Consider the following 17,744-nt stretch of genomic DNA (forward strand, 5'->3'; position numbering starts at 1 on the left):
ATAGGTCCCTTTGCCAAACTTTTGTCAAAATACTCCCGCATATCTACACTTTCGGGTTGAGAAAGATTATATAATTGAGATTTTGGCAATTTTGCTCCGGGGATAAGATTGACCGGACAATCATACTCTCGGTGACAGCAAAGAACTTTGGATTCTGTGGCTGGAGGTACATTAGGCGGTCACAGGATAAATATGTAACTGTCGGCCAGTCCAAGCCCCAAAAATTAGGCATTAGGCATTCACCTGACAGCAAAGAACTTTAGATTCTGTGGCTTGAGATATATTAGGCGGTTACAGGATAAATATGTAACTGTCGGCCAGTACAGGCCCAAAAAATTAGCCAATAGGCATTTACCTGACAGCAAAGAACTTTAGATTCTGTGGCTGGAGGTACATTAGGCGGTCACAGGATAAATATGTAACTATCGGCCAATACAGGCCCTAAAAATTTGCTAATAGGCATTCACCTAACAGCAAAGAACTTTGGATTCTGTGGCTGGAGGTACTTTTCTATTTATCCCCTTTCCGGATTCTGATCAGATTATAAGCTCCTCTTAAATCCAATTTAGAAAACACCTTGGTACCAACAATCTGATCATATAGATCCGGAATCAAAGGAAGGGGATAAGGATCACAGACAGTAATGAGATTCAGTTCCCATAAATCTAGGCACGGTCTAAGGGATCCGTCCTTCTTCTTTACGAAAAAGAAGCCAGCGGCCATAGGAGGCTTAGATGGTTTAATAGGTCCCTTTGCCAAACTTTTGTCAAAATACTCCCGCATATCTACACTTTCGGGTTGAGAAAGATTATATAATTGAGATTTTGGCAATTTTGCTCCGGGGATAAGATTGACCGGACAATCATACTCTCGGTGACAGCAAAGAACTTTGGATTCTGTGGCTGGAGGTACATTAGGCGGTCACAGGATAAATATGTAACTGTCGGCCAGTAGAGGCCCCAAATATTATGCAATAGGTATTCACCTGACAGCAAAGAACTTTGGATTCAGTGGCTGCAAATATATTAGGTGGTCACAGGATAATTATATAACTGTCTGCCAGTACAGGCCCCAAAAAATAGGCAATAGGCATTCACCTGACAGCAAAGAACTTTGGATTCTGTGGCTGGAGGTACATTAGGCGGTCACAGGATAAATATGTAACTGTCGGCCAGTACAGGCCCCAAATATTATGCAATAGGAATTCACCTGACAGCAAAGAACTTGGATTCTGTGGCTGCAAGTATATTAGGTGGTCACAGGATAAATGTATAACTGTCTGCCAGTACAGGCCCCAAATATTATGCAATAGGCATTCACCTGACAGAAAAGACCTTTGGATTCTGTGGCTGGAGATACATTAGGCGGTCTCAGGATAAATATGTAACTGTCGGCCAGTCCAAGCCCCAAAAATTAGGCAATAGACATTCACCTGACAGCAAAAAACTTTGGATTCTGTGGCTGGATGTGCATTAGGCGGTCACAGGATAAATATAAAACTGTCGGCCAGTATAGGCCCCAAAAATTTGCCAATATGCATTTACCTGACAACAAAGAACTTTAGATTCTGTGGCTGGAGGTACAATAGGCGGTCACAGGATAAATATGTAACTGTCGGCCAGTACAGGCCCCAAAAATTATGCAATAGGAATTCACCTGACCCCAAAGAAATTTGGATTCTGTGGCTGCAGGTACATTAAGCAGTCACAGGATAAATATGTAACTGTCGGCCAGTCCAAGCCACAAAAATGTGGTAATAGGCATTCACCTGACAGCAAAGAAGTTTGGATTCTTTGACTGGAGGTATATTAGGCGGTCACAGGATAAATATGTAGCTGGAGGTGCATTAGGCGATCACAGGATAAATATATAACTGTCAGCCAGTACAGGCCCCAAAAAATAGGCAATGGGCATTAAACTGACAGCAAAGAACTTTGGATTCTGTGGCTGGAGATACATTAGGCGGTCACAGGATAAATATGTACCTGTTGGCCAGTACAGGCCCTAAAAATTTGCCAATAGGCATTCACCTGACAGAAAAGACCTTTGGATTCTGTGGCTGGAGATACATTAGGCGGTCACAGGATAAATATGTAACTGTCGGCCAGTTCAAGCCCCAAAAATTAGGCAATAGGCATTCACCTGACAGCAAAGAGCTTTGGATTCTATGGCAGCAGGTATATTAGGTGGTCACAGGATAAATATATAACTGACGGCCAGTACAGGCCCAAAAAAATAGGCAATTGGCATTAACCTGACAGCAAAGAACTTAGCATTCTGTGGCTGGAGGTACATTAGGTGGTCACAGGATAAATATGTAACTGTCAGCCAGTACAGGCCCCAAAAATTAGGCATTAGGAATTCACCTGGCAGCAAAGAACTTTGGATTCTGTGGCTGGAGGTGTATTAGACGTTCACAGGATAAATATGTAACTGTCGGCCAGTACAGGCCCCAAAAATTATGCATTCACCTGACATAAAAGGTCTTTTATGCCGCTTTATATACATAATGCAATGACCATTTTTTGTTCTGGGTTGTGTCGGATATGTGTGGGCTGGCATGAGGAAATTCAATTACACGTGGTCATCACAGTTGTTCAATTCCTTTGAGATCCATGCCTCATTGATTTTTAAAAATGTGAGGTAGTCCACACTGTCGATAGCTAGGCGAGTGCGCTTATCGGTCACGGTCCCCCCTGCTGTGCTGAACGTTCTTTCGGACAGGACACTCGACGAGAGGCAAGCCAAGAGTTACATGGCAAATTGTGCCAGCTCTGGCCACAGGTCAAGCCTGCACACTCAGTAGTCCAGGGGTTCCTCGCTTCTCAGAGCCCCCACATCGGCCGTTAACCCGATGTAGTCGGACACCTCTCGGTCTAGGCATTCCCTGAGGCTGGATCCGGAGGGTGGCTTTCGATGGGTTGGCTTCAAGAATGATCTCATATCCGAAGTGATTAGCACATCTTCAAACCGCCCTCTTCTTGCAGGCACGGTAGGATTGGTACCCCACCTGTTTCGCTGTGGGTGGAAATTCCTATGCCAGCACGTGCAACAGCAGAAATGCAGAATCTCTCGCAGCAAGGCCTGGAAATGCTACATTCTTAGAGCCCTCTCTGATGCTGGTAACATGTCCACTATTTTGTGTGTTGTACCAGGGGTCTAAGTACGTTGCCACCCAGTACAGGTCCTTGCCCTTTATGCTTTTTATACAGGAGTTACTTTTCAAATACAGGAGCATGAAGGCCCCTATTTGGATTAAATTGGAAGCAGTGGAGTGCCCTGGCTCCTGCTCATCGCCCAGGAGAATGTCGTCCTCAGTCTCCTCCCCCCAGCCACGATTAACACCAGGAATCCCCGAAAATTTTAAAGTCCCCCTCAAAGCCTTCTCTTCTTGCTCCTCCTCCTGCTCCTCCTCCCCCAGCCACCTTCCTCCTGTGACTCCTCTTCAGGCTCCTGCTGACTTGTCTCAGATGGAGTAGCCCCCTCTGGGAATTCATTCAGCATTGCGTCGGGCTGTCACAAATCAGACGTCTAATGGGAAAGTGGTGTCGCAGCTGAATGTCAGCAAGGCGAGCCATGGCCGTGTAAGATCTTTTAAAATGGCCAGAGAATTTTCTAGGCCTGCCGCAAGACTTTCTGGACCCCGGGGTATTTTGCAACAAATCTTTGCATGACTAAGTTCAGGACGTGTGCCATGCACGACACGTGTGCCATTTTGCCCTGTTCCAGTGCGCTCAGCAGATTGGCACCGTTGCTGCTCACCACTTTACCAACTGTCAAATTGAGCAGGGTTAGCCACTGATTGGCCTGTGACAGCAGAGCTGAAAGCAGTGCAGGACCGGTGTGGCTATTGGTTTCCAGGCACAGCAGCCGCAGCATAGCATGGCAACGTCTTACCTGGCACATGAAATAGGTTCTGGGGAACTTGGTGGGTGCAGCGGAAGAGGCAGTAGCAGTGGAAAAAGAGGAGTCAGCTGAGGAGGAGACAGGGGATGGAGTATGAGGAGTAGAAGAAGAGGCAGGCCTGCATGCAATCCATAGTGGTAACACCAAATCCACACAGGTGACACGGGTTACATGCTTGACAGCCGTCAAAAGGTTCACCCAATGGCAGTAAAAGTTATTATTTTTCCTGACTGTGTTTGCTAGACCACGTGTCTGTGGTCAGATGTATCTTGGCACTGACACTGTGTGCCAGAGATATATTCAATTGCCGCTGAACGTGGCCATATAACTCTGGGATGCCCTTCTGGGAGAAATATTTCCTTCCGAGGACCTTCCATTGCGGTGTGCCAATGGCCACAATTTTTTTCTAAAAGGCCCCTGAGTCCTCCAGTTTATATGGCAGTAGTTGGTGGGCTAGCAATTCCGACAAGCCAGTGATCAGCCGTTGGACAAGAGGCTTATCCGGCATCATTAACTTTTTAGGCTCGAACATTTGGGCCACAGAAGCCTGCCTTCTGCTAGATGAACATGACGACGGTAGGTGGAGTGGAGGACAAATGGGAGAAGAGAGGAGAAGGAGAAAAGGCAGGACGTGGAGCGCTGGGAGTGTGGCTTTGTGGGTTCTGACGGTGTTGCTTACTACGACTTATGCGTTGACAGCACAGGTTGCAGATGTCAACACTATTATCAGCAGCTGACATGTTAAAGAAAGCCCACACTGTGGAGCCATGTGCTGGCTTCCTGAGAGCGCAAGATGTGACCATGCATGGTCGATGGCTCACTGAAGATACATTTGCAGTCTTCTTTTTGCCTACTCTGCACGGCGAGTTCTGCCTGCAAAGCAAGAAGCAGGGAGGAATCATGTGTTCAGATGGAAAAAATGACAAATATTCAATATAACAAATATATAGCACTATATTCTATAGTGCTATATATTCATTTTTGACCCACGCCTGTATTGATCTCGTAATATTCGCATATTACGCGATCATTACCTTGCCGATATTCGAGTAAAAAAAAAGTATGCAGAATATAACGAATATTCGAATTCGCGAATATTCAACGAATATTAAACAAAATATTCACTAAGTATCACGAATTCGAATATGACCCCTGCCGCTCATCACTAGTCTGGGAATGGATGGGGATGGGAAAATAATTCCTCTGACTCGAGTGGAGGGGCTATGGTGGTGGTGGTGGTGTCTTTGGGTGTGCACAGAGCAGAGAGTGAGGCGGGGCAGTCACAGAGGATGAGGAGGGTGCAGACGCGGAAGGTTGAGTGAGCCACTCAACCAACTTTGGTGCGTCCTTTGACGTAATCGCACGCACCTTCTCCAACTTCCCACTTAGGCTCCGGCCTGGAGCACCTGCCCTACCTCTACCACCCCTGCGGAACGGCCTGCCTCTTTCTTTTGCCTGTCATTTTCAAAATGACCCTATGCCAAAATCCCTAGAGAAGAGCATTATTTGTGGAAGCAGAAAAGAAGGTATATCGCAGGCCTCAATCAGTATTTGGTGGAAGTCGGTATATCGCACCCCTCAATCAGTATTTTGCGGAAGCAGGTATATAGTAGGGATCGAAAGATATAGATTTGTTAGAGCCGATACCGATATTCTGTGAACTTTCAGGCCGATAGCCGATAACTTATACCGATATTCTGTGCATTTTCATTTTAGAAAAAATAAATAAAAATTCCTACACAAATCTGCTGAAAATGAGCATGTTTCTTGCTAACATTTAGCTTTTTTTGCAAATCTTTCTTTTTCATTGGTGATATGAGTCAAATACAACAAATTGGACCAGTTGCTATGGTTTTATCTCCAGCGAAAAATAACTGAAGACTTGCCTGAATGCCATATTTCCCCATAGGAATGTATTAGTGCCGAATCTGGCATTCAAAATATCGGAATGCCGGATCCGTCCTTCCGGTCTGCGCATGCGCAGACCGGTGAAAATGTGAAAAAAGATACAAGACGGATCCGTCTGTCCGCATGACAAGCGGAGAGAGGGATCCGTTCTTGCAATGCATTTGTTAAACGAATCCGCATTCGGATGCGTCTCACAAATGCTTTCAGTCACATCCAGATCGGTGGATCCGGCGAGCAGTTCCGACGACGGAACTGCTTGTCGGATCATACTGCTGCAAGTGTGAAAATAGCCTTAGTTGTAACCTCTTGGACATTCGAAACATGTCAACCTGTGGTGGTATGAGGTGATGTCCACAAGATGTAACCTGTGATATGAAATTAAAAATAAAGACAATGCAAGTGCAACGGTAAATTTATCCAGTGCTGGAATTTAACCTTTCACATTTATGTGCTGAGACCTCGCCTTGGTTCATGCTGTACACAATGAGAGAACAGTCAGAATTTCTTCAATACTTCCAGTTGAGAAGGAGAACATTGTAGTGCAGAAACCACAACATTTCTGCATGTTCTCCTGTTAAACGGCTTCAGTTTTTTTTCGTAGATTGCTGACTCTTCACTAAAAACACACTCACTAGGTACAGAGGAGAGTGAAGAGCAAAGGTATCTTCTGGCATAAGAAGCAACGGTTTTAAAGTGTGCCTCATTTTCTTTCCACCACTCAAGTGGATTGTCCTTTCTATTGATCACTGGTTTTAAATAAAGATGAAACTCATCATCAAGGCAGACTTCTGGTAAAGTTAGAGAATCCTCTATATAAGGCCCCAATAAAACGCTGAACATGGCATCAATTTGGCCATGTTTAAGCCTTTTTTCCATGTGTTTCCTTTTTGGGAATTTGTATGTTTCTGTTGCATCATTATCCTGTTATTCCAGACTAGTAGTACTTTGAGGCTCTTCCAGATGTGACCTTTCTAGAACCTGCACCTTCTTTTGCATATCTTCTGTCAGCCATTCTTTTGCCTTGCTCAATGCATTACGTTTATATTCTCTTCATACTTCAAAAAACTTTTGTTGAGGCTTTCCTTCATGACCTCCCTGAGTGTTTTCATGCCTCGTGTAGTGGGCCCTTCATTCTCTTGAAGAAGCATCTTCAGCACTCTCACACATGGAAGGACGGATGACACACTTGAGTTGTTATGGCTAACCTCTAGGGTCACTTCCTCTATTGGGAGCAGGGTCTGAATCAGATTTGCTACAATCTCCGACTGATCAGCATTAGGGCAAGAATATTCTCCATATTCACCAGCATAGATGCTAAGACTTAGCTTTTGTTCCAGCATTCTTTGTAGCATATGGAGTGTGGAGTCCCACCATGTTGGAACAGCCTTAATCAGGCTGTTGTGGGGCAGGCCAAGGTCTGACTGAATGCACCTCAGTCGGTGCTTGGCAATGAATGAATGGTGGAAATGACTTCTTTAGCATGGAAATTATGTCGATTATAGCTCTCTGGCTTGACAGACCATCATTTACTACAAATTACAGGGTGTGTGCCATGCAGCTGAGATCTGACACTTCAGCAAGCTTCATTCACCATGTTTGCTCCGCTGTCTTGAAGCACAAGCAGCACTCGATCTTTGGTTATCCCCCAGTCATCAAGCATGCCTAGAAACATTTATTTAATGTACTCGCCAGTGTGGGATACTTGCATCACCTTTGTGTTCAACACCAACTGCCTTTTTGCCCATCCATTATCAATGAAGTGACACGTAAGACTCATTAGTGATTCTGTTGATCCAGACCAACAGTCAGTAGTGAATGAGAGTGAATTGCCAGCGTTTTCTGGTTGTAACATTGTTTTCACTTTCTGAACCACCTTGTGATGAATCTTTGGCAGCATTTCGGTTCTGTAACACTTTTTCATTTTTCAGTGTGTATCTTTGCTCAACTATGGACATCAAGTGCTTAAAGCCAGAGTCAGACACCATTGTAAATGGCTGGTTATCCGTAAGCATCATCTCTGTGATTGCTCTGTTCAGAAGTTGGGATCTTTAATCGGAATTTTGCCACTTTGTGTGTTTCTGAAATAGGTCTTTTATTTTTGGCTGGAGTAGAGTTGGTGTTTGAGATGATTCCCTTTCTCTTTGTGCGTCATTAAATAATTCAACATGATTAATTCTTAGATGGTTCCAAAGATTTGATGTATTCTTTGTTTTTGCATTAGCAGATCCCATGCTCACATTGGTTTTGCATGTGTTGCACATTGCCATCCTGGCGTAGGTTGACAAAAATAGTCCCAAACTATACTTTTACTTTTTCTTTTTGCATCCATCTGCATTGAAAGAAGAGGGTAACATGACTACTAGCGCTATTAGCCTTTTAGGAGCAGTACAGATTAAGGAACAACGCGCAAGAAATTGAGGGGGGAGTAAAATATTTATCTAGAACAATAAAAGCTTGTGCGGTATATCAGGAGTGTAAACTAAGGTATATATATATATATATAGATATAATATATAACACACTGTAACTGTATATGTATAATATTATGAGGAATATTATAAAGATATACCTCACATATATGTGTTAAACCTCATACTACTGTACATCATACACTTCTTAGTCCTCATGCACACGGCCATTGTTTTGGTCCGCATCCGAGCCGCAGTTTTGGTGGCTCAGATGCGGACCCATTCACTTCAATAGGGCCGCAAAAGATGCGGACAGCACTCCGTGTGCTGTCCGCATCTGTTGCTCCGTTCCGTGGCCCCGCCCAAAAATATATAACCTGTCCTATTCTTATCTACACTTTGTGGACAAGAATAGGCAGTTATATTAAAGGCTGTCTGTACCGTTCCGCAAATTGGGGAACTCGCACGGACGACATCCGTGTTTTGCGGATACGCGATTTGCAGACCGCAAAACACACCACGGTCGTGTGCATGCACTGCATGAGGCCTTATACATACCTCATATACAGAGTTTTATATAATACCCCGCTCATAACTACATCATACACTCCTTAGAGTCCTTATATACCTAATAATGGTATACATAATATATACTGTGTGTTATATATACCTCATACTATTATACATATACAGTGTGTATTATATACCTCATATTCATACTACATGATGCACACATTATAGTATGTAATTGTAATGTGTATATGATGTAGTATGAGGTATATATAATAGATATAACACACTGTATATGTATAATAGCATGAGGTATATAACACACAGTATATGTTATGTATATGTATACTATTATCGGGTATATAAGGACTCTAAGGAGTGTATGATGTAGTATGAGCGAAGTATATGATATACAACACACCGTATATGTGTAATATTATGAGGTATAAAAGAAGTCCTTATATACCTCATAATATTAAAACATATACAGTGTGTTATATATCATATACCTCGCTAATACTACATCATACACTCCTTAGAGTCCTTATATACCTGATAATAGTATACATAATTATACATAATATATACTGTGTGTTATATACCTCATATAACACATATACAGTGTGTTATATGAATGATATATACCTCATACTACATCATACACACATTACAATTACATACTATATAATGTGTGTATGATGTAGCACAAAGTATATAATACATAACACACTGTATAATAGTATATGAGGTATATAAGGTGTGTAGAATAGATTGTAGGTAACAAACTGTATATCTCATCTACTATGACGGCGCACATATTTATTTCACCATAGCATAAGTGTATAGTGAGTCTGACTGCAATTTCGGCAGGCACTCTGGTTCTCTACTCGGCGGGCGGGCGCTTACGATGTAAGCATTATCGGTGGTATCGGCAGTTTAGATGCCGATACCGATAACTTGCAAAAACAGGAATATCGGCCGATAATATCGGCCAAACTGATAATCGGTCGATCCCTAGTTTATAGAACCCCTTAATCAGTATTTTGTAGAAGCAGGTATATTGCACCCCTCAATTAGTATTTTGTGTAAACAGGTATATAGAACACCTTAATCAATATTTGGTGGAAGAAGGTATATGGCATCCCTCAATCAGTATTTTGTGGAAGCAGGTATATCAAACCACTCAATCAGTATTTTGTGGAAGCAGGTATATTACGCTCCTCAATCTGCATTTTGTGAAAGCAGGTATATCAAACCCCTAAATCAGTATTTTGTGGAAGACAGTATATCACAGCCCTCAATCAGTATTTTGTGGAAGCAGGTATATAGAACCCCTTAATTAGTATTTTGAATAAGCAGGCATATCGCTCCCCTGATTCCTTATTTTGTGGAATCCGGTGTATAGTAGGTATATTCCACCCCTCAATCAATATTTGGTGGTAGCAGGTATATCTCACCCCTCAATCAGTATTTTGTGGAAACAGGTATATAGAACAGCTGAATCAATATTTAGTGGAAGCAGGTCTATCGCCACCATCAATCTGTATTTTGTGAAAGCAGGTATATCAAACCGCTTAATCAATATTTTGTGGAAGCAGGTATATCGCACCCCTCAATCTGTATTTTGTGGATACAGGTATATCAAATGCCTTAATAAGTATTTTGTGGAAGCAGGTATATCGCATCCCTCAATCAGTGTTTTGTGGAAGCAGGTATATAGAACCCCTTAATCAGTATATTGTAGAAGCAGGTAAATCGCACCCCTCAATCAGTATTTTGTGGAAAGATGTATATAGAACCCCTAAATCAACATTTGGTGGAAGCAGGAATATTGCACCCCTCAATCAGTATTTTGTAGAAGCCGGTGTATCATAGGCCTCAATCAATATTTGGTGGTAGCAGGTATATCTCACCCCTCAATCAGTATTTTGTGGAAGTCAGTATATCGCACCCCTCAATCAATATTTGGTGGAAGCAGGTATATCGCACCCCTCAATCAATGTTTTGTGGAAACAGGTATAGCAAACCCCTTAATCAGTATTTTGTGGAAGCGGGTATATCGCACCCCTTCAATCAGTTTTTTGTGAAAGCAGGTATATCAAACCCCCTTATCAGTATTTTGTGGAAGCAGGTATATCACCTCCCTCAGTCAGCATTTTGTGGAAGCAGGTATATCAAACCCCTTAATCAGGATTTAGTAGAAGCAGGTATATCGCACCCCTCAATTAGTATTTTGAGGAAGCAGGTATATAGAACCCCTAATCAGTATTTTGTAGAAACAGGTATATTGCATCCCTCAATCAGAATTTTGTGGAAATTGTTATATAGAACACCTGAATCAATATTTGGTAGTAGCAGGTATACCACACCTCTCAATCTGTATTTTGTGGAAGCAGGTATATCGCACCCCTCAATCTGTATTTTGTGAAAGCAGCTATATCAAACCGCTTAATTAGTATTTTGTGGAAGCAGGTATATCGCACCCATCAATCAGTATTTTGTGGAAACAGGTACATCAAATCCCTCAATCAGTGTTTTGTGAAAGCAGGTATATCGCATCCCTCAATCAGTATTTTGTGGAAGCAGGTATATAGAACCCTTTAATCAGTATATTGTAGAAGCAGGTAAATTGCACCTCTCAATCAGTATTTTGTGGAAACAGGTATATAGAACCCCTAAATCAATATTTGGTGGTAGCAGGTATATCTCACCCCTCAATCAGTATTTTGTGGAAGTTGGTATATTGCACCCCTCAATCAATATTTGGTGGAAGCAGGTATATCGCAGCCCTCAATCAATGTTTTGTGCAAACAGGTATATCAGACCCCATAATCAGTATTTTGTAGAAGCAGGTATATCGCACCCCTCAATCTGTATTTTGAGGAAGTGTTATGGAATATAATGGAAACTTGTTTGTCACTTACAAAATTGTGTCTGTCTAAGAGACAACCCCCAGTATGCATTCTATGATTGAAACTATTTGCTGCAAAGACTTGAAACTGTCAGGAATTCCTCTAAGTCTATCATACATATGCCTTAAACTTTTTTCCTGTTTACATTCCTTCTTGCTAAAAGACCAATCGCATGAGCCCACTCCTCCCACTTATATGGAGGGTATATAATGTGAAGCCCCCACCTAATAAATTAGAGTTATGCTTTGACCTTATGAGTGTCAGTGTTATTTATTTCGCCGTGCATGCACATATCTATCTATATAATTTGGAGCAGTGTATCAACCTACCTGACCATGGATCAGAACCAGAACCAAAAGTGCCCAAAAGTAGTCAAATTTGTCCCAAATAAAATGTATTCTTTGCTGGAATACTGTATATAACATTTGTGGTCGTGGCTACCTTTGAACGAATCGGGGAAGCATGCCTAACCCCAGCCCCTACACTGGCTGACTTGTGCCGGGAGCCAGGTACGTGGGTAGGCCTAAAAGGGGGCATACCCTGATCAGGACAACAGAGAAAAGGGGTGGGAGGGTGGGGCATGAGAGAGACGCATGACGGTGTAAGGGAGCCGGTGAATAAATGAGGCAGATGCCCCTTCCACAAATGCAGGCTGAACTTTAGCCTTCCTAATTTGTGGTCGTGGCTACTTGTGAACGTATCGGGGAAGCATGCCTAACCCCGGACCCTACACTGGCTGACTTCTGCCTGGAGCCAGGTATACGGGTAGGCCTAAAAGGGGGAAATAAAGGAAGCGAGGAGACCAGGATTAAGGTGAACCACTTTAATCATAATCAGAGAGCGAGAGTACAAAAAGCCTGAGAAATTTCAATGTGGGGATTCGGAATGTACCTCATGAAACAGGAGGAACGCCAACGCCCCATTTTCCTGATGACATGTGCCGGGACCTTATTCCTGGTATCTGCCGAAGCTGCCCCGATACAAAACAAATGGCCGGAAATGACTTGAGGATTATAACCTAGGCCCGGGGCCAGGGCTCGGATGTGTGAAATGAATTGGGCAGAAGTGAGAGGTCCATTGTGGTGAAGTAACAAAGGGCTGTCATGAAAAAAGGGACATGAGTTGCTTAAGGACCTGAACCGGACACCAAGCATTGGAGGTTTTGAAGAATCTAACTTCAGTCGGTGGGCCAGACTGACTTGTTTTTATTGAAAGCAACCTGAGGATGAAATGGTCATTGTAACAAACCCACTGCTGTTTTTGCAAGCTGTTGCGCCTAGGGGAACAGCAGGTAAACTCGCCTGGCCTGAGGAAGCCATAAAAAGCTGAGGTACATGGCAGCTATACTGGTGAAGGGCCCAAAAGGGTTACCATCGAAGGCTGAAAATAATTTCCTGAGAGACATAGCGCTGGCCTGGCCTGAAACCGAAGTTTCAGGGACTGACATATTGTCGTCTATATCTGAAGCTTGAGACATGCTTGACCTGTGGAGAGAACGTACCGATTGAATGAGGAAAAACGGGTGTATTGGAAATTATTAAGAATGACGGCTGGTGTGATAGGCGACCAGATGGTGGCAGTGAAAGAATAGATGAGATTCTGTGAAGAAAAAGGTTGTGCCATACTTGGTGAAATGTACTTGAAGGATGCAGCCGCGAAGGCTGGCGAAAGCGCCTTGGTGATGAACAAATGACCTAGACCAGTGCTGAACAAATGTGAAAACGGGCTAGAACCTAGAAGAAAAAGGGAGGAAATGCATGCCTGAAGAAACAGACCAGCAGATTGGAAGATTACTGGGTGCATGTTAGACCAAGGGAGACGAAAAAGGTGGACCTGGAATCCCGAAACGAGAGCAGGAGGAGCCGGGAATCGTGGTGGAAGATGACCGTGGCGGACCTGCAAGAGGGATAGAACCTGGACTACCGAGTGGGGGGGAGCCCCGGATGAAGGGAGACATGAACCTAAGCCTACCGTGGCAGGAAGGAAACAGGAAGGACGAGACAAAACCTGGCCAGCCAGTGGCCATGCGAGGAGAAACAGTACGAGGCCTGAGTGTGCCAGGCGACTAGACGGTGAGATGAGATGGAACCTGAGCGTGCCAGGTGACTAGGTAGAAGATAAAACAAGCCTGAACAGGCCAAGCGACCAGTCAGAGAGACGAGAAAGGAAACGAGACAGACGAAACGGAATGAGTGTGCCAGGCGGAAAGATAAAATGGAACAAAGCCTGAGCATATCAGGTGAAACAGCGTGATGAGACGAAACCTGGGCGTTCCATGTGAATAGGCAGGGACAAGATACAAAGCCTGGCCGTACCAGGTGACCAGTGACGAGACGAAGCCTGGGCAAACCAGGCAGCCAGACAGAATGACAAGACAAATACAGGGAGTGCCAGGTGACCAAACAGAGAGACGAAAAAGGAACCTGTGCATGTAAAGAAAACAAGAAACAAGACAAAGCCTGAGCAGAAGGGCGACCAGACAGCGTGATGAGACGAAACCTGGGCGTACCAGGTGGGAAAGCAGGCAGACGAGACAAGCCTGAACGTACCAGGCAACAACTGACAAGACGAGCCCTGGGTGTATTAGGCGATGAGACAATGTGACAAGACAATGGCAGAGCGTGCCAGGTGACCAAACAGAGAGTCGAAAATGGAACGTGAGCATGCAATGTGAACCGAAAACAAGACAAGCCTGAGCATATCAGGGGACTATTGACGAGATGAGCCTGATCGTATCAGGCAACCCAACAGCGTGACGAGACAAAGACTGAGCAGCGTGACGGAGGACCAGACAGTGTAGCAAGAACAACCTGTGCGGACAAGGCGACCATGCCAAGAGTGGATATGAAGCCTGAACGTACCAGAAAGTGGAGAAAAGGGGCCTGAATGTGCCAGGAGACCATGGAAAGACATGGAAGTAAGGGGGAAACAAAATAGAAACTTTTTTTATTTATTTATATAAAACAAGACAAGTCGAGGGGTGACGAAAAAACACAGGAGCGGGGTGAGAAACAAGACAGGCCAAGGGGTAAGGAAAAACACTAAAGCGGGCTGAGGAGAGAAGAACGGAATGAGGAAGAGATTGAAGACTTGAAGGAAAATTAAACATGCACATAAATAAATATTTTTTTTTAATTTTTTTTATCAGACTTAAAGGACTCTAGGTGAAACAGTAAGCTAACATGAATTCACCATGATACGCAGGATCGACCCTGACCTTAAAAACAATATACCCTGGGGGCACAGGGCCAGCCCCACTGCTGGCAGCCATAATTTAATGTGGTGACATCTGTACGCACGCCATGACACGGAGGCGCGATCCCCGGCAAGTGAAAGATGTGGGTAGATAGGGTGCCGCAGACAGCGCAACCATGCCCAAGAGGTAACCGGTGGGGAAAAGACACAGAGGGTGGGAACCGGCCACTTACCCCTGATGGACGGAGTGTATATCTCACTAGCAGGCACACTCTAGACAATATGCCACTTTTTATAATGAATGCTAAACACACTACTTTCTGATGGCGTACTGTAGATTTCACTTGCAGGCAAACTCTAGTGAATAAGCCTCTTTTTATAATGTCTGCTAAACACACTGCTTTCTGATGGCGTACTGTAGATCTCACTAATATCAAATCTTTCTTTCTTTTAAAAGCTTTTGGGTACTTAAAAAAGCGATTTTCCAGCCCTGCACTATCTGTCCCTTCCTGAAGACGCGTGTCCCTGATACTGCTGAATTTAACCCCTGGTAAAAAAAATAATATATGGTTCTGCACTGTGTCAAACACACACTGTGGTCCTTAAGAGGACTGTTTGGTCTTTCAATAGTTTTGGGGGAGATAAATCTGTGAATTTCCAGCAAAACACTATCTGTCCCTGACTACTATGTGCTCTCCCTGACTAAATGATCCGAGCATCAGACATCGGCTCCTATATAAACTGGTATCACATGTTCGGCCAGTCAATCAGTGTAAGGCTAATAGCTAACATGGCTATGGCATTACACTGAAGGGAATTACTTACCTGAATGTTAATTGGCCTCTTAGGAGGCACCAAATGTGCGGGGAGGAGACTCGAGCAATGCGACAACCACATGTGGTATTCGGCCAAGTACCGCCAAGTGCCGAGCATAGCAATGCTCGAGCCAAACCGGTACTCGGCCGAGCATGCTCGCTCATCACTACTCCTGTTGCTTCCTCCTCCTACTCCGCTTCCTCCTCTACTGCCTCTTCATCCGGTCAGAGTAACACCTGCACCACCAACTTCAGCACAGCCAGGGGAAAACAACAGCAGGCTGTTTTGAAAACTCGTCTGTTTGGGGGTAAAAACCCACACCGCACAGGAGCTGTGGACAGACATGGAACTCAAGCCAGGCCTGGTGGTGTGCAATAATGGGCAAAATCTCGTAGTAGCTCTGGGGCTAGCCTGTTTGATGCACATCCCTTGCCTGGCACATGTGCTAAATTTGGTGGTGCAGAGGTTCCTGAAAAATTACCCCGATATGTCAGAGCTGCTGTAGAAAGTGCAGCATTCTCACCCTGCTGCTTGCCTGTCTGCACTGCAGCATAACTTCGGACTTCCTGCTCACTGCCTCATATGTGACGTACACCTTGCACATGCTGGAGAGACTGTGAGAGCATCAGCAGGCGATAGTGGAGTTTCAGCTGCAGCTAGCACAGGTGAGTCGTTCTGCAGAACAGCACCACTTCACCACCGAGTGGGCCTCCACGCGGGACGTGTGTGCCGTGTTGCGCTGTTTCGAGTACTCCACCAACATGGCCAGTGCCGAAGATGTCATCCACATCTTTACTATTCTACTTCTATGTCTCCTTGAAAAAACGCTTCGGGCGATGATGGAAAAGGTTGTTTGACAGGAGGAAGAGGGATCATTTCCATGGTTATCAGGCAAGTCATTCACAAGTGGCTCAGAGGGTGGGTTCCTGCACCAACAGAGGCCAGGTACACAACTGTCCAGCCAGGACACAGTTCTGGAGGATGAGGAGGATGATGATGATGAGGAACCGTGTTCATGGCAGGGTGGCACCCAAAGCAGCTCATGGGCATCACTGGAGCGTTGCTGGGGGATACAGAGGACACAGACGATACACCTCCCACAGAGGACAGCTTGTCGTTGCCTCTGGGCAGCCTGGCACACCTGAGCGACTACATGCTGCAGTGCCTGTGCAATGACTGCTGAGTTGCCCACATTCAAACCAGTGATGATTACTGGGTGGCCACCCTGATGGATCCCTATCAGCTACAAGGAAAGCATGCCGTCCTTAATTCTGTCACTGGAGCGTGATTGGAAGATGCGTGAGTACAAGCGCATGCTGGTAGACACGCTGCTGATGGCATTCCCACCTGACAGTGGGTGCTCAGTGGAAGTACAAGGCGAAGGCAGAGGAGGAGGAATAAGTTGCCAATGCTGCTGGGGCACTGCCAGCACCTCAGAAGGGAGGGTTAGCATGGCCGAAATGTGGAAAAGCTTTGTCAGCACTCCACAACAACCAGCACCACCAGCTGATACGGAACGTCTTAGCAGGACGCAGTATTTCAGCAACATGGTAGAACAGTATGTGTGTACATGCCTTCCTGTACTGACGGGTCTCCAAATTGGGCACATGGCCTGAGCTTGCCCTTTACTCCTTGGAGGTGCTGGCCTGCACTGTGGCCAGTGTTTTGTCCGAACATGTGTTTAGCACGGCAGGGGTGTGATTACAGACAAGCGCAGCCGCCTGTCAACAACCAACGTGGACCGGCTCAAGTTCATTAAAATGAACCAGGCATGGATCCCACAGGACTTGTGCTGAATAGACAAGTATACCGGCCGCACCCAGCCATTGCTATACTCCTGCAAACTTTCTCTTTGTGATCTCTTTTGTATTTCCCTATGTTTTAGGGCCTTTCCAAATTTATAAAAAATAAATAAATAAATGAATAATGGAAAAACAAAAACAGTCTTGGCTATCTCCTTCACTGCCGGTTCCACCTACACCGCCAACGCCAAGTCTACAGCCTCCTCAACCTTCTACTCCACTTTGACCTCCGCCTCCTAGTTCAAGATTACTGTATTATTTTTAAATGTTGTTATATTTTATGTTAT

Source organism: Bufo gargarizans, chromosome 1 (assembly GCF_014858855.1).
Source record: "Bufo gargarizans isolate SCDJY-AF-19 chromosome 1, ASM1485885v1, whole genome shotgun sequence".
In the NCBI taxonomy this organism is placed as follows: Eukaryota; Metazoa; Chordata; class Amphibia; order Anura; family Bufonidae; genus Bufo; species Bufo gargarizans.